The 14,482-nt window shown below is 50.0% G+C and overlaps 1 long non-coding RNA gene across 1 annotated transcript in view; it reads left to right on the top strand.

Moving 5' to 3' along the window:
- Positions 1 to 14,482, top strand: part of LOC311442057 — a 253,673-nt gene that overhangs the window by 236,720 nt on the left and 2,471 nt on the right. The window contains exons 21-24 of the long non-coding RNA XR_014696436.1: positions 5,836 to 5,982; positions 9,131 to 9,521; positions 11,634 to 11,757; positions 13,749 to 13,804. This is a non-coding gene — a long non-coding RNA (uncharacterized lncRNA). The remainder of the gene's footprint in view (positions 1 to 5,835; positions 5,983 to 9,130; positions 9,522 to 11,633; positions 11,758 to 13,748; positions 13,805 to 14,482) is intronic.

Below are 14,482 nucleotides of genomic sequence, written 5' to 3'. Positions count from 1 at the left end.
AAGGAGCTCTGAACTCTTGATGGCTCTAAAGGTAGAGATGCTCCAGGAGGAGGAACTGGACAAAGGGCTTCTTGAAGGCATCTCTTTCCTTATCTATCAGCTGCTCTCCACTTCCCTGCAACCTTCAATCCTGCACAACATGTTATACTGTAGGCATTGGGACTGCACGGATGAATTTGGTGGGTTGGTCTTTTGTTGCCCATTTGTCTGGGGAGAGAGAGGTGTTGTCTTCCTAATGAAGAAGACACCACCTGCTTCTTCTTGGCCTGAAGGGCCTTCTGTTGGAAGTGAAGGGCCAGGGCTCACGCAGCAGCTTACATTTCAACAATGATTTCTCCTGCTGTTGGAATTGTGTTGTCTGTCTTAATCGTGCAAGGCTTATTTTCCCACACTGCAAAAATGAGTTCAGCACCGCTGGTGAGGTTGGGGGCTGGGAAGTTTTAATTACTGTTTTTGCAGTGCTTTGGGGCTCTGGAGAGAAAGGTGCTGGAGCCCTGGGAAAGCAGATAGCATGCTGTACGTGAGCTCTGTGGTCCTGCCAACAGCTCCTGCCTCATGCCTGGGCGTGGTGGGGCTTCCTAACAAAAGCATTGCGCCCACCCCACCCCTAGAGCCACTTGCCACTGCTGAACATCACTGCACAGTAACAGGGGACCTGCTCAAGTCCAGGGTCCACCTCTGGATCAAATAAACACATATCACATGCCTGGAAATTCCTACCTGCTCTTCAGAGGAGAAGAGCCCTGAGAAACCCCTCTCACAAGGCTTTTCCCGTTAATGCATCTCTTCCTTATGCTCCACAGCCACACGCTGCATTAACCTTCCTGCCCCGCTCCTGCTCAGAACAACACCTCCTTAATCATAATCCACCAAATTCCTCTCTCCTCTACCTGGAAAGAATAGGATTTGGGCACAAGGAACAAATGTGAAGGCGTAAGTCTCTTTTCATGGGAGAGGAAATCTATAGAGCACCCTGCTGGGAACCCTGCTTTGCCTAAACCCTGGCACGGTGCAGTCGGAAGTTAAGGCTATTAGCAGGCAAACAGCCCAAGAGCACTATTAAGCATGTCTCAGGGCTTTGTGGTCAAGTGCTGTGCGTTACAGCAAGCACACTGAGGTCTGCACAAGAGGACGATTGTGGCCCCAGCACCCTGCCCAGCGCGGGCTGTGCAGCATCAGCTCAAAGTCAGGGCCGGGCGCTCATGGTGCTGGGGGATAAGTGGGCTTTGAGATAAGCCCTGTCCTGGAGAAGGGACACATCAGCTGCCAGTTGGCATCTCTGCCCATGTGTGCACACCTGTGGGTGTGCAAACTGCTATGGTATGCAGACGTGTGGTAAAGGTAGGTGAGGGAGCATGCTGACTTTGACCCAGAAGATGATTTCTATTTTTTTTTAATCATGGTTGTGTTTTGGTGGCTCACTTGGTTTTCTGCATAAAAATGCAGGAAATATGCAGCTGATTGCTGCAGCCTGTGGTGCTTTGCCTCCTAGGAGCTGTGGTTTCAGGCCGGGGGAACTTCTTTAAGCAGCCTGGCACATATGTGGCCGGTGTGGATGGACAGCCTGGACAGCACAGGTGCAAACGTGCTCAGGGCCAGCACATCTTCAGCAGCTTTCCTCCTTGAAGTCTGAGGGTGAACCTAATGTCTTGAGTGCACTTGGGGCCCACTGCTTGCATCTAACCCGGTGACACAGGCAGGGTGGCTGCAGGAAATCCCAGATGCTGAAGGGTTTGGTACAAGGAGACCTGTGTGGGGCTCTGGGCATCAAGCCGGAGTCCATTCTTCTTGCTGTGCTGAGGATCGGCTGTTCAGAGAGCAGACTGGTCTCCCCAAAGTCTCTCTTCTTGTTCTGCCACATTCATCCTGAACACAAGGAGAAGGGCAGTGTAAGAGGCTGGTGAGCATGAGCAGCTGTGAGTCTGCAGGCAAGGCAGCTCTAGGTCTGGCATCCACTATTCAGACCTGTATATTGCCTTCTGCTGGATGCTCCTGAGCAGTAAGGAGAGCTCCGGGACCGCAGATTTCACCATTAATTTAATTGCCATTGCTTCGGCACGGCTCCCCAAGCATCTCAGGGAGATGAGCACTCTTCTTGAACAGGGTCCTGTTGAGGTGGGCTGGCAGTGATCCCAGCCCACCACTGGCACACAGCCCCTTCCAAAACCCCTGGGTAGGGGCCGGCCAGCCGCAGGGATACTGCCAGGATTCATCCAGGGCCCTGCAGGGCACAGAGCGTAAACACAGCAGGGAAGCTGGGCCACATCCCAGCCTGGTTTGGCTGCCTGCCTCAAGGTCCCCATATCCCAGAGTATTCAGCTCGCCTCTTTTTCCATTACCTCCAAGCCATCGCAGTGAATGTTTTCAGTAATGTTTCCTAAAAATACGGATGTCAACAGAAATAGCTGCTTAATAACAGTCTATGCATCCCTGGGCCCTGGGCAATCTACAGGCTGGCAGGAGGAATGCTGAAATTGATAGATCCTGAGGCTGGAGATGCTCTGAAAAGCTACCGGAGTTTCTGCCTTGCTGTGCACGGACCAGCTCCCACCAGCATCCCCTGGGGGAGGGAGGCTGCTCGAGGGCTATTTTCCCTCCATCGCTGGGTGCAAAGCCAACCCCTCTCCACAAGCAGCCCGGCTGGCTGATACCCCGTTTGACAGAAAGGCCTGTATCTGGAAAAAGGGAACTCAACTTGTGTGAATGTATTGAGAAGCCTACGGTGCGACAGTGACTGGTTTCTGTTCCTTAATTAGGGTATTCGTTTACTTGTTACAGCTTTCATGGGGAAAGAAGTCAGAGACTGTAAGATCTGTACTGGTTTTGCTATGTAGGAATGTATACATCTGGTCCAGTTCATAACAGCCTTAAATAACAGGGAGCTGCTTTTGATGGAAAACTCTGGAGCCATCTCAACAGCAGCTGCATAGGAGAAGAAGTAGAGAGCGTGTTCTGTGTTCAGCCTTTTGGGGAATGAGTGGTTGAGCTGGGGTGTAAAGTTAACAAAATCAACTCCTGCTCTACTCACAGTTCAGGCAATGTTAAATCAGCAAAAGGGGCATGAGCTCCTTTTGTATGATGCTTTTCCTACCAGCTGAGAATAGATGCTGGATGCTTCAGTGGCTAAGGCACTAATATCAGCTGCAAAAACACCATTTTCTGTGCCCCAGCTGCCGTCTGTAAGCTGTCAGGTCTGACAAGTGAGCTGCAGGGTGAAGGAGATCGGTGCTGAGTGCAGGAACAGGGGCATGTGAGGACATCGGAGTACAGTAAAACCCTTGTCACACAGCCTGAAGTCTCCCAGCAAGTGTCTATTAATAAGCCGTGTATGTGCTTCCTCCGTGTATTTACAGTGTGCTCTCTCCCTGTTAGCTTTGAAAACCACGGCTCTGCTTTGACACAGCAAATTCCTTTCTTTCAGCAATGCGTTTGGTACTGCTGGTGCATTAAGCCAGAGAAGCATTTTGGTAAAATCTACCTCATTTTGAAAAGTGAGCAGGATTTCCCTTTAAAAATTAACTCTGCCTCCAGATAAGCAGCCTCAGCCTGTCCTTCAAGAGCCTCTCCGAAGCCTCCTGAGATGGTGCCTGCATGGCTTTAATGCTGTCTGTTCAGGTACCACCAAATGGATGCAAAATACAGCAGCAAGAGCATCCCCCTCTGCTCTGGCTGGGGGTGTTTGGGGCAGCGCTGAGGGAATAGGGGCAGGTGGGCATTCCTGGGGGCTCAGAAAGGGGGCTCAGGAGGCTGCCAGAGAGCAGCGACCTCCAAAAGTGCAAAGGAGACACAACACAAGGCAGCTGTTTTCTTACCCCCTCGTGCCATGCCAGTGCTTTGGCAAATGAGCCAAAAACAGCAAAGATGCAAAACTGGGCTAGTCAGCTGGGGTGAGCCCGACTTGTGAGTCAAGTTGGGCTGGAAAAGTAAGGGGAAAAAAGCTTTTCAGCCTAGGAGAACAAGAGGGAAAAGGAATGGAAACTAGGACCTCTTGAGTTCAACTGTTCCTCCTATGTCCTTGGGGCAGGGGGAGCTGCAGGGTGCAGAGAGCAGGTCAGAAAGCCCAAGGGCTGTTGTAGCTCAGTTATGCCCTCTGAGAAATATCTTTCTGCTATATGTTCAGCTCTTGCCGGAACAACTTCCTTGTCTTCATCTGGAACCTGAGACAAAGGAAAGAACTGTTTGTAATGAGCTATTTATGGAGAAATTCGTCTTGAGATTTGCATCACCACTACAAGAAAAGTCGGCGCCACAACTTTCCTACTGTGGTTAAGGACAGCTCTCAGCGGTCGGGAGCCCCCAGGTCCTGTGAGCAGTAGGAACATGTTTCAGCATTGTTTTTTTGCAGGAGAAGAGACCAATTTGCATTGCTGGAAACGGAATGATGTGGAGAACCACAAGAACCCGTCATTCTGGTCAGGCCCTTGGATTTTGTCAGGATTTTTTGAATACTCCTTCGCAGCTAAAACTCCCACTGGGTTGTCTTGCTGCTAGCAAAGCTGATTGGGATTGTGAAGGGGCAGGTAGGCTGGCAAGCAGGCTTTCCCCAAAGCATCAAACTAGATTCAATTAACCCACTTTAGCTGCAGGAACATGGTTAGCTGGCAGCCAAGTCCCCACGGAGGGGTTAGATAACACACAGCGGCTTAGTCACACTGGAGAAGTAAATGTCTCACAACTTGCTGAGACAAATTCCTCCCAGTTTTAATTAAATGTAAGCTCCCAGAGTGCCTAAAGCTCTACTGGTCTCTGGCTGCCCCTGCCCATGCATCAATCCAGTTGTGCCATTCAAGTCTCCAAATCTTTGTCCTCACTTGCACCACAAGCGAGCTCTGTTTTCATTCACCATTGTTTCAGAGCCTGGTGGCTGGCTAGAGGGATGATAATAAAATAAGGATTTTACTGCTTGGTACTCTGCAATTAACCGGAAAATACGGATTTATTTTTTTTTTTTTCCTAGCCTTCTTGAAAGCAAAGTAATGGATGCTCAGGTCCCAGGACTTCACCAGTAGTCAGAGATTTTCCTTGGCCCCAAGGATGGAGCAGGGGCCATTTAGCAGGAGCTGCTATCATACTAGATGCTGAATGAAGGAGCCCTTGACGCTTAAAGTGGTGTCCTGCCTTTGGTTTTTGCCCAGTTGTAAAATCAGGTGCGGAGTGCATGTGCCCAGGTACAGCACCTGTTTTCTCAGGTCCATCTGGATGGTGGAGCTGGCTGGGTGGGAGGCTGGCGCTGGTGGGACTGCACTGTCACCCCTGGTGTCCCCACACAAGCTGGGATGTCAGGGCCAGGCCAGGGGTGCCCAAAGCCAGTGCAGGCAGGGGCCAGTTAGATCCAACACCCTCCCTCGACCCACTGGACAAACAGGGTAAGACTGCACTTGCCAGCACCAGGCTCAGCACTTTTTGTCTGATGGAAAATGCACTGAAAATCTTAAAAACAATCTGCTTTTTAACATCAGTTGTGCTAAGAAGCTTTCAGGATGTCATGATGTATTTTGCTGGTTAGAAAGAGCACCACTGACAGTTGTTAAACAACTATGCTTAATTTGCACCCAAAAAGCACACAAAATCTATATCACATAAACCACACTCAAAATAATCATTGCTTTTGTATAAAGATGTCCAGGGTTGCTTTAAAGATTTGAGGTCTGATGACCCTCCTGCTCATGGCTCAATACTTCTTACATGTGCGAAATGGATGCAAGGCACAGTCTGGTTGGGGTTACCTGTTCGTACTGGCAGTGGAGAGCTGCGGTTGCTCTGCAGGCATGGATGGGTTTGAACACGCATGGTACTAAAAGCCTGAAACTCATAAATACTCATTCTCCATTCCAGAGGCACTGGTCTGAACCTGACTGCAGACAGCCGGCTGCCAGCTACGGGCCATGACGCTGGCCTTGCTGCGAGTCTGTGCTGCCTTCTGCCTACTTGATAGCAGAGTGAAGGCAAAGAGGGCCAGGAACAAGAGGAGGGGACGAGGAGGTGAGCCTGCTAGCGAGGTTCATCGTGGTGATCTGCTCTATCAGAGCCTGCAGGTTCTGCTCTGACTGTTGTGCTACACCTCAGTGTGCTTGTGCTGTGCTTGACATTGGTTGGGGCTCTCCGAAATTGAGAGGGTTTTTTCTTTTGTAATTGTTACCATGACAGAGAGGCATCCAGCATTTTTCTTCCATTGATCTCGGGGTTATTAAGGCTGATAAGCTTAAGTAGAGGATTGCATCTATCCCCTTTCCCCGCATGGTTTAGGAGAAGCAAAAGGATAAATCGGGAAGCATTTCAGCACTTACCTCCTGTTTTAACAGAAACTGCTATATATTACAAGTGCCTCTGCATATTTTATAGCACTTAAAAAAGCAAGTGTTGCTAATGTGGAAGTTGGCTTGTTCAGGGAAGCACAAAACCTGCAGTCATAAAAATTGGTGCCAAGCTATTGTATTTCCTAGCGTCTGAAAGGCAAGCAATGCTAAAGGAGTCGCCCATGCTTTCTCCCAGCCTGCTTGCAATCACTGTTACATATCCAAAGCATTCAGCTCAACTCCTTCCAGCTCCTAGAGGCTGGGGAGAACAAAAACACCAACACAGCATCTTGAAAAGTTTTGTTGTATTGTTGCCATGCGATACAGATGTTTCGGTAGCAAATGCAGCCTCCATCCAAAGGCTGGCCTTTTGAATGCAAGTAGCAGAGTACTTTCACTTTCAGGAAGAGTTCAAAAAAAAAAAAAAAAAAAAAAAAAAACAAGCAGTGAGAGTATAAAGGAAAAGGATAACCAAGGCAGTGCCAAAATCCTCAAAGAATGATGATCCTGGAGCAATCTGCATCCCTCTGGAAACAAGGAAATGTGGTTTGTGGTGTTTGGCTTGTGAAAATGCTGTCCCAAGTCCCTGAGACATAGTGGGGGTTGGGTACTCATAGGGCTTCTCTCTTCTGTCTTGCTCTTATTATTATAAACTTGTGGGAATTTGTTGTCTTTGAAAAAGCTGCTTCTCTGACCGGTTTGATGGAGTAGGTTCAGCAGTTATCAGTGGGATCTATTAGACATGCGTAAGTGCACACACAAATACTCAGTATGGTCAAGTAAAATCTTTTCCTGTAGGAAACCAGGCTTAAAATTTGGCATCTCCAAGAACTTAACTAAATATTCGGTTTTTAAGAGCTCTTCGTTTCCTCTTCCTCTCTTCACTTGGGTATTTTATGTGTTGGACTGTCAGAGAGACGTGGAAGGAAGACTAGCATGGGGTAAGGGATACTGGTTGTCTGTAAGGCTCTAGCCCTATCCCAGTTCATGTGATGGCTGGGAAGAGCAGTTGGGCATGCCTAATGTGTATCATCCTCATCAAAATATCCTGGCCGTGGAAGGAAAACCATATTTAACCAAGAAAAAGGGATTGGACATACTGGGTTTGTGGGGTGACAGCAGGCAGTGATCTGGCAGCAGCAGTTGGTGCCTTTCCTGACTGTAACCTACTTAAGGAGAAAGCTGAAATCTGTTACAGGAGCAAGCAGCCAGGAGTTGCTGGATGCTGGTGGGAGAGAGGGAGTGTGATTCAGCCACCTGAAGGCATCTCCCTGCAGGAGAATTACCTTCCCTATAAAGCAGCAGGCTTTGCTCTTAAGTGTTATCAAGCTTAAATTGGGTTCCCTAGGTGACATCCTGGTAAGTGGATTTCCCAATTAAGCACATCCCGATTAAGTCGGATGTACTGTAATTACCAAGTGCTCAGCGCTAGGAGCAAACTGGATCTGTTTGCGGCAGAAGGGCTGGATCAAGGCTCTCCCCCAGTCTGGAAGGGGTTGCAGCAAGGTGTTAAGTGTGAAGGTGGGCAGTCTGCGGATGGGATGTGGCAGCCCCCCCCTCCCTGCCATTCAGCATGTTCCCTGCAGAGGGAAGATAGTGGATGAAGCCCCAGTGCCACAGCTTCAAACCCTGTGATGTAAAAGCAAACTCCTTTTGAGGTTGCACTCCTGAGCATCCTGCTGGTGGGATCTGCTGGATGCAGACTTCTGCAGGCTGTTTGCTTTCCCTGCCAGAGAAACTGCATGCTAGCAGTGATGACTGTGTGGAGAAATGGTGGCTCTGCCTGTGGAGGCAGAGGCTGTTGATGGCACTGCCACCCACCAGGCAGGCATTACATCCCTCCAGAGCCAAATCCTCGTTGTGCACCAACAGCCATAATTTCCTCCAGGATGACATGGGCAGGGGCAGAAGCCCATCTGGATCCCTGAGGAGCCTTATGTTTTGGGGTGATTACAGGACATTGATTGATTCTGACCTTGTGTCCCCCATGGAGGCCGTGCTGCTCTTTGCCTGCACCACAGCAGCAGCTCGAACCCCTTGCAGATGCCTCCTCTCCTCCCGTTGTGCTGCCTGGCTGCCCCGCAGTGCTCACAGCCCATGCCTTGAGCTGCCGAGCCAGAGATGCTCAGCACACGCGTGTGCAGCCTCTGTGCTGCTCTTCCACCCTGCTGCTCCATTCCCATTCCATAGCGCTGGTTTTGCAGTGCCACCCACTGGCAGTGGCTCCCCAGAAACCCTCCTCCGCAGCTCTTTGCCACAGCTGATTCTCCAAACATGAAAAATTAGAAGGATGGCTCTGATGGGCATACTCCCTAGAGCAGGTCCCGTGTGGGTCGGCCCAGGCCATCTGGAAATGTTTTGGCATCCTTTCTGGTGTCTCTCAGTGTCTCCTGAACCTGAGCAGCAAGGTCGCTGGGTTTGCAGAGTGCCAGATATTAGCTCAGGCTGTGCTTAAGGACAATCGTACTGTTTCACCCCAGCAGTCCGACCAGCCCTGTGTCCTGTCTGCAGCATGGCAGGGCAGGCAGCAAGCAGCAAGGTGGTTTCTCATCCCTGCTCTGCTGTGCATGCCACGCACAGGACTCAGTTTGTGTAGGAGACTGCGTTCCTGTTCTACCATGCAGGAGAAAATACAAAGCCATGGCTTATACCAAATGCCTCACTGTACGTAAAGGTCATGCATCCCCTTGGGGAGTGTGCTCCCAGAAATCGGGTTGGGGACTTCTGTGGGACAGGATGCTCTCGAGCCAGCACAGGTAACAGTAATCAGGCTGGTTTCCCTTAATGCGCCTTGTCCCTTTCTGACCCCATTTATACTGTTTTCTCTGTTGCAGCTTTAATAGATGATGTGAGTCCAGTCTACAAGCAGGAGGAGAGACAGCAGAGAGATGGAGAGATGCAGTTCTCGGCGTTTCTGTGCAGCAAGCTGCTCCTCACAAGCCAGATTTTTAACTGATGATGCCTCCCCATAGGCAGTGAGTGCTGGTTTAAAATAAAGCTTGACAAATGGCATGTTGGGGGCGTCAGGTCCTAGAGCACTGTCTTCCGAAAACTATGAAAAAGGCACCAGAGGGGAGCCTGGCACAGCCTCCGAGATGACAGTAATTAAAGGCTTTTGCGCTCAGGCACTGGGAGCTGCTCCTCTTGCAAATTGGCATTGATTGGAGAGGAAGAGAATGATTAAATTGGAGGAGAGTGATGGGGGCGTCAGGAGAAAGCACAGAGGTAAGTCTCAATTTGCCATCCTTTTTTGTTTTTTTTTTTCCCCACCTCCTCTCTCCCAGCCAGTGGGTGGAAGGAGCAGAGCTCCTGGGCTGGCTTTGCCTGACATGCTGGGGGAGTTGGAAGCTGAAGAGAGGCCACTCTGTTCTGATCCTGCCCTAGGGCATTTCCCAGCATCTGGGGCAAACGTCCCTGTTCTGAAAAGTTGTGCAGGCTGGGTGGCACCACATCCAGTGTGGCTACTGCAGAGCCATCAATGAGGTTAACTCCTAACCTGGGTTATCCCCATGCAAGACTTTTTCCCTTATATAAGTCCGGGAGTTACACCTCTCTCCTCTATTTTAATTGTAAAGGTGACCTTGGTAGCTTGTTCAATTCAGGTTTTACCTTGTTAGTTATTTTAAAACCCTGTTTTTGACATAATTGCCTAGATGTATTGAAGTGGAGCTCAATGCCAAGCCCTCCAACAATACAAGCATTTCTTCCAGGGTGGCAGAAGGAGTTACAGAAATATGCTCCATTTTCCTACAGGTTTGTCTCTTCTACGAGTGGTGAGCAGGAAAAATGTCCCCCCTGGGCTGCCCCAGCTGGGTCCTTGTTGCGATCCCTGCAGACGGACCCCAGCTGGCTGGGGCCTCCAAGCCAAGGAGCTGATCCAAAACCAAACTGAGAGCCCCTGGCTGCTGAGCCTGGAGCACTGATGCTCAGGTAGGGTGGTGTAGCCTGGGTCACAACAGGATGCTGTGTCTCTTTTGTCCCTTTGTGGAGTCTTTATTTCATGTCATAGGGTTAATTCAGGCTTTGAACATCTAGAAGGAGAATGCGAGCTGGGAAGGAAGGGGAAAACCCTTTTGAGCTGTCCCTGCCATGTTCTACCAGCCTGGTCTGCGCTGCGGGGTCACCACCAGTGAGGAATTTAAACATGTTAATTCAAACAGCTGTAAAAACTACAGCACGGCCTCTCCTTATTCATCCATCCCCAAAGCAATGCCAGTCAGCCCGCACTCAGGGAAGCTGCTGGCCCAGTCTGCAACTTGGATACCTTTGAGTCCAGTCCTGCAGCCACTGAGATCAGTGGCCAAACTCCCCACGAACGGACAGGGAAGCAGGCCCTGTGCCCTACATTTGCTGCTCATTACTATTTAGATGAGATGCACAGGACTCTGCACCCAGAGCAGCACTGGTGTGTGTTGTAAGGCCATAACTCTGCAGGGTTACCCTGAAATTTGAGGCAGCTTTTGGAAATGCTCTTGGGATGAGGCAGGGCTGCACACCTCTGTCAGCAAAGCCCTGTTGAGTCATGGTAAAATCTGTGTTTGAATTGAAAGGGAAGAGCAGATGGACCGAGGCACGGTACCTGACAGAAGGGGGGAGATGCTCCAGCAGTTGCCACACCCCTAAATCCTCCTGGAACTTTCCCAGGGGAAGCTGCTTTCTGCAGGGATTGGGATAATTTGCTTGCAGCTCCTGCCAGCAGTGGAGGTGGTTGCTGTGTGAGCAGGGCTCGCAGCGGCCGCTTACTCGGTGTGGCATTTGCCACGTACCCAGGGCAGTGTGCTGGGAGCTGTCAGGGTCAGCCCAAAGAGCTACATGAAGCCCGTGGGTTGTCTCCTGGCTTTCACTGAGCTTTGCTTCAGGCCTCAGACGTCCTCCCAAAGCGAGCTGGCTCATGCAGCCATGATCGGCAGCTTTGCAGCCTGGAGCAGTCAGAGGCATGGGCCAAAAGCACCTATCAGCTAAGTGACCCCCATAGCACCCCAGTTCAGTCCTGGCCCTGCTCAGGAGCATCGTGGGCTCCTGCAGGAGAGCATCGTGGGCTGACCCATCCGTCCCCAATGAGAAATCCTCCCTGCTTCCTTCAGGCATCCCCATTTAAACAGCCCTGAGCCCATCCACGTTTATGCCGGTCGTTGGGTTTAGCCCATTGCACGTTGCGTTTAGCACAGTAAAACCTGCAGAAAATGATCTCTCAGTTCAGCATGCCCTGAATGTCCTTAAAAATCCTTGTGGCTGCCTGCAAGCCCTGTGCTGCCCCTTGGTTGTGACCTGGGGAGGGTCCTTTAACCCTCCTGGTGCCAACAGGCGCCGTCATGTCCCTGCCGCTTGTCTCTCCAGGGTATGCACCAGTGTGACTCGACAGAAGACGACAGAGGTTGGAAAAGGCCTGGAAGGGCTGGGATGTCGTTGCCATGGAAATCGCTCAGTGTCTGGAGCAGCAAGAATGAGAGCAACTCCAAAAGTAATGATCTGTCACTTTGACGAAGAGGGAATTGGAGGGATTTGGTTAGGGGGAAGCCTCATGCTTCAAATAATACGCATCCATATGCCACATCTTCCCCAAAAGGGCTCTGTCGACAGCCCTGGGAAATAATCTGATGTGTTTTGGCCGGGGGTTTCCCCAGGGAGCACGGACACGGTTTCTGCACAGCAGCTGAGCTGCACGGCTCCACGATCCCAGGATGAAAGGCACCAACTCAATGCAATATTCATTCACTCGTTCTTCCTCCCTTCATTCATTTATTCATCCATTCATCTGGTTCATTCACATTTCCCCAGCACTTTAATGAGCAGTGCTGAACCTCTGCAGTCCTGCAGAGCTGTCCCCTGGTGCGCTGCCGCTGTGCTGCAGACGGCCATCTCAAAGCCCAGCGTTCGTCCATTTACAGGGCAAATCCTGGTGTGGCTGCAGCGTGGTCTGCAGGATGTCCAGCTGTGCACTGGGGTCTTTAAATCCCTCTAAAATCCTGCTAGGCTTTGCTGTTCCTGTGATTTCTCTTTGCTCTGATTTACGTCTCATTCAGCTCGCATCTTCCATGTGGCAGCCTGAGGAGAGGGAAAGAGCGAGCATGGGGTGATTTCTTTCTTTTCGGTGTGGTCTTTTAGGAAGTGGAGAAGGATGCTTCAGGAGCATCTTCCCTCCTCAGCCATGTCTGAGCTCCCTGGGCAGCTGAGTTGGGATATAGTGACCACTGCAGAGGTCTCAGATGGCCATCAAGCCAGACCGAAGACCACAGTCCTAACCAGAACCTGGCTTTTTTCCAGATTTATTCTCCACACAGAGTCAACAGGGACTGGAGGCAGCTATTGCAGGGCTGTCTAGGGCAGGTTTTTTCCCAACCATATGCAGACGTTTCTCTTGCAGAAAATAAAATGGATGGCGTCTGGGTAGAAATCAGGAAAGATTAAAAGGAGAAAACTAATTTTCCTGCCTATGATCTCACTCGTGGAAAATGATGCTTTTTCTGTGTGTGCTGCTGATCTGTCCTCTGCCTCTCTCCAAAGAGCTAAATGCATCTCTGAACCAAAGGAAGCAAAGAGAAAACATCCGTTCTTTGTATAATGAAGAAAGCTTTTTCTTTTGTTCCCTGCCTTTTATCAAGTATCTGCTATCTAACATTATTGTTACTCACAGGGTTATTACCTCTAAGTGGCTACTTCCACCAGCATGAGCTGCTTTATTGTCTGCTCAGAGCAATTACAGATCGAGATAATTCCTGCCGCACTGTTTCATTGCGGAAGGATTTGCTGTGCTCCATGGCCGAGGTAACTCGAGGTGACTTGTGCTGCTGAGTTATCCATCGCATTAATTAGTGGTGGGTGGCTGGTGCCCTGCTGGAGTCTGGGACAGAAGATCAGCAGAGGCTAAACCTGGACATCTTTCAGTGTGAGAGGTGCAAGTACTAAAAGGAAAATTTGTTTTTAGTAGAGCAGAGCTGGGCTTGCATGTCTTTCTGTGCCTACGTCATCTTTATTATTCTGTTGCCTAAAATGTTGGCCAATGTGACCCCCTCCAAGTGTGCAGGACCCCTTGTGTATGTGCATGCAGGGCAGGACTCCCCCTGCTTGGAGGACTTAGTCCATTGCTGCCCATTGCCAACTTTTAGGAGGTCTTTTGGCTCCTTGTCCTGGGTTGTAAAGAGGCAAGGGTCCAAAAGCGGTTCCCAGTCCATGATGGCTTTCCCCTTGGGAACTGCCTGACCTTGCTGGTTGGAAAGGGGAAATGAGATGAAAGCATTTGTCTGAAGTTTGAATCCCTGACTCTTTCCCCTCCTGGACCATGTGCATCTACAGAGGCTCACCCCCGGCAGGACTCTGCACCTGGCTTTGCGTTGGAGGGCTCAGCCTGTGGGCCATGAACATACCCGGGTCTTTGTATCGCTTTGGTACTCGATCTGGTAGCAAACTTTTTTTTTTTTCTTTTTCTTTTTTGTTTTTCCTTTAACCCCCTAGGAACCCAGCAGTGGTTGCTGGGGAGTCCCTGCGCAGAAGAAGGCGTGGAGCTCCAGGTGGGGACGGCAAGGGGGTCCTGGGGGGGAGCTGCGTGGGTTTTGCAACCCAGCTACACAGCTTAGGAACAACGTGTTATGCGTTCCCTTATTAATAAATAAATACAAAAGTGTAACACTTATAAGCGCTTGTGAAGGCCACGGCAAACACATTTTTTCCCACAGTTGGTAACCTAGGGATTAGGAAGTGGTGGTTTTTATTTATTTTTCATAGCACACAACGAGGACGGATTAGCATGAAACTGTAATGCTGTCACATGCTCTCAAAATCCTCCACACTGAGACCCCATCCAAGTTCTGCACACGTAGCAATGAGCTTTTCAAAAGAGTCATGATGATAATAAGTATTTTTCTCACTGGCCCAGAAACCCTAACTGGCAGAGTAGAATTTCTAGGGTTGTATGGATGCATAAAACATCACAAAAAACAACACTGTTCAGTTTACTTGTTACTAAACTTGACTCTGCATACCCACAGAAATGTGTAGGTGTCTGGACTGCACCTGCCACATGAAGTCCTGCTGGTCCCATTGACCAGATCTCCTTTTGGGTTTGACACTAAGCCTGCACTTTGGGTTAGGTCAATATTTGCCCAAGTTTCCTTGCACAGAGCATGGCTTTGTGCCTGCTTTGCTATTCATCTGAGCACTTAGCTATCCTTTCTGCAAGACATTGATGG

This window comes from Aythya ferina (assembly GCF_964211825.1).
Source record: "Aythya ferina genome assembly, chromosome: 10".
In the NCBI taxonomy this organism is placed as follows: domain Eukaryota; kingdom Metazoa; phylum Chordata; class Aves; order Anseriformes; family Anatidae; genus Aythya; species Aythya ferina.
This window is presented reverse-complemented; position numbering and strand designations above follow the sequence as displayed.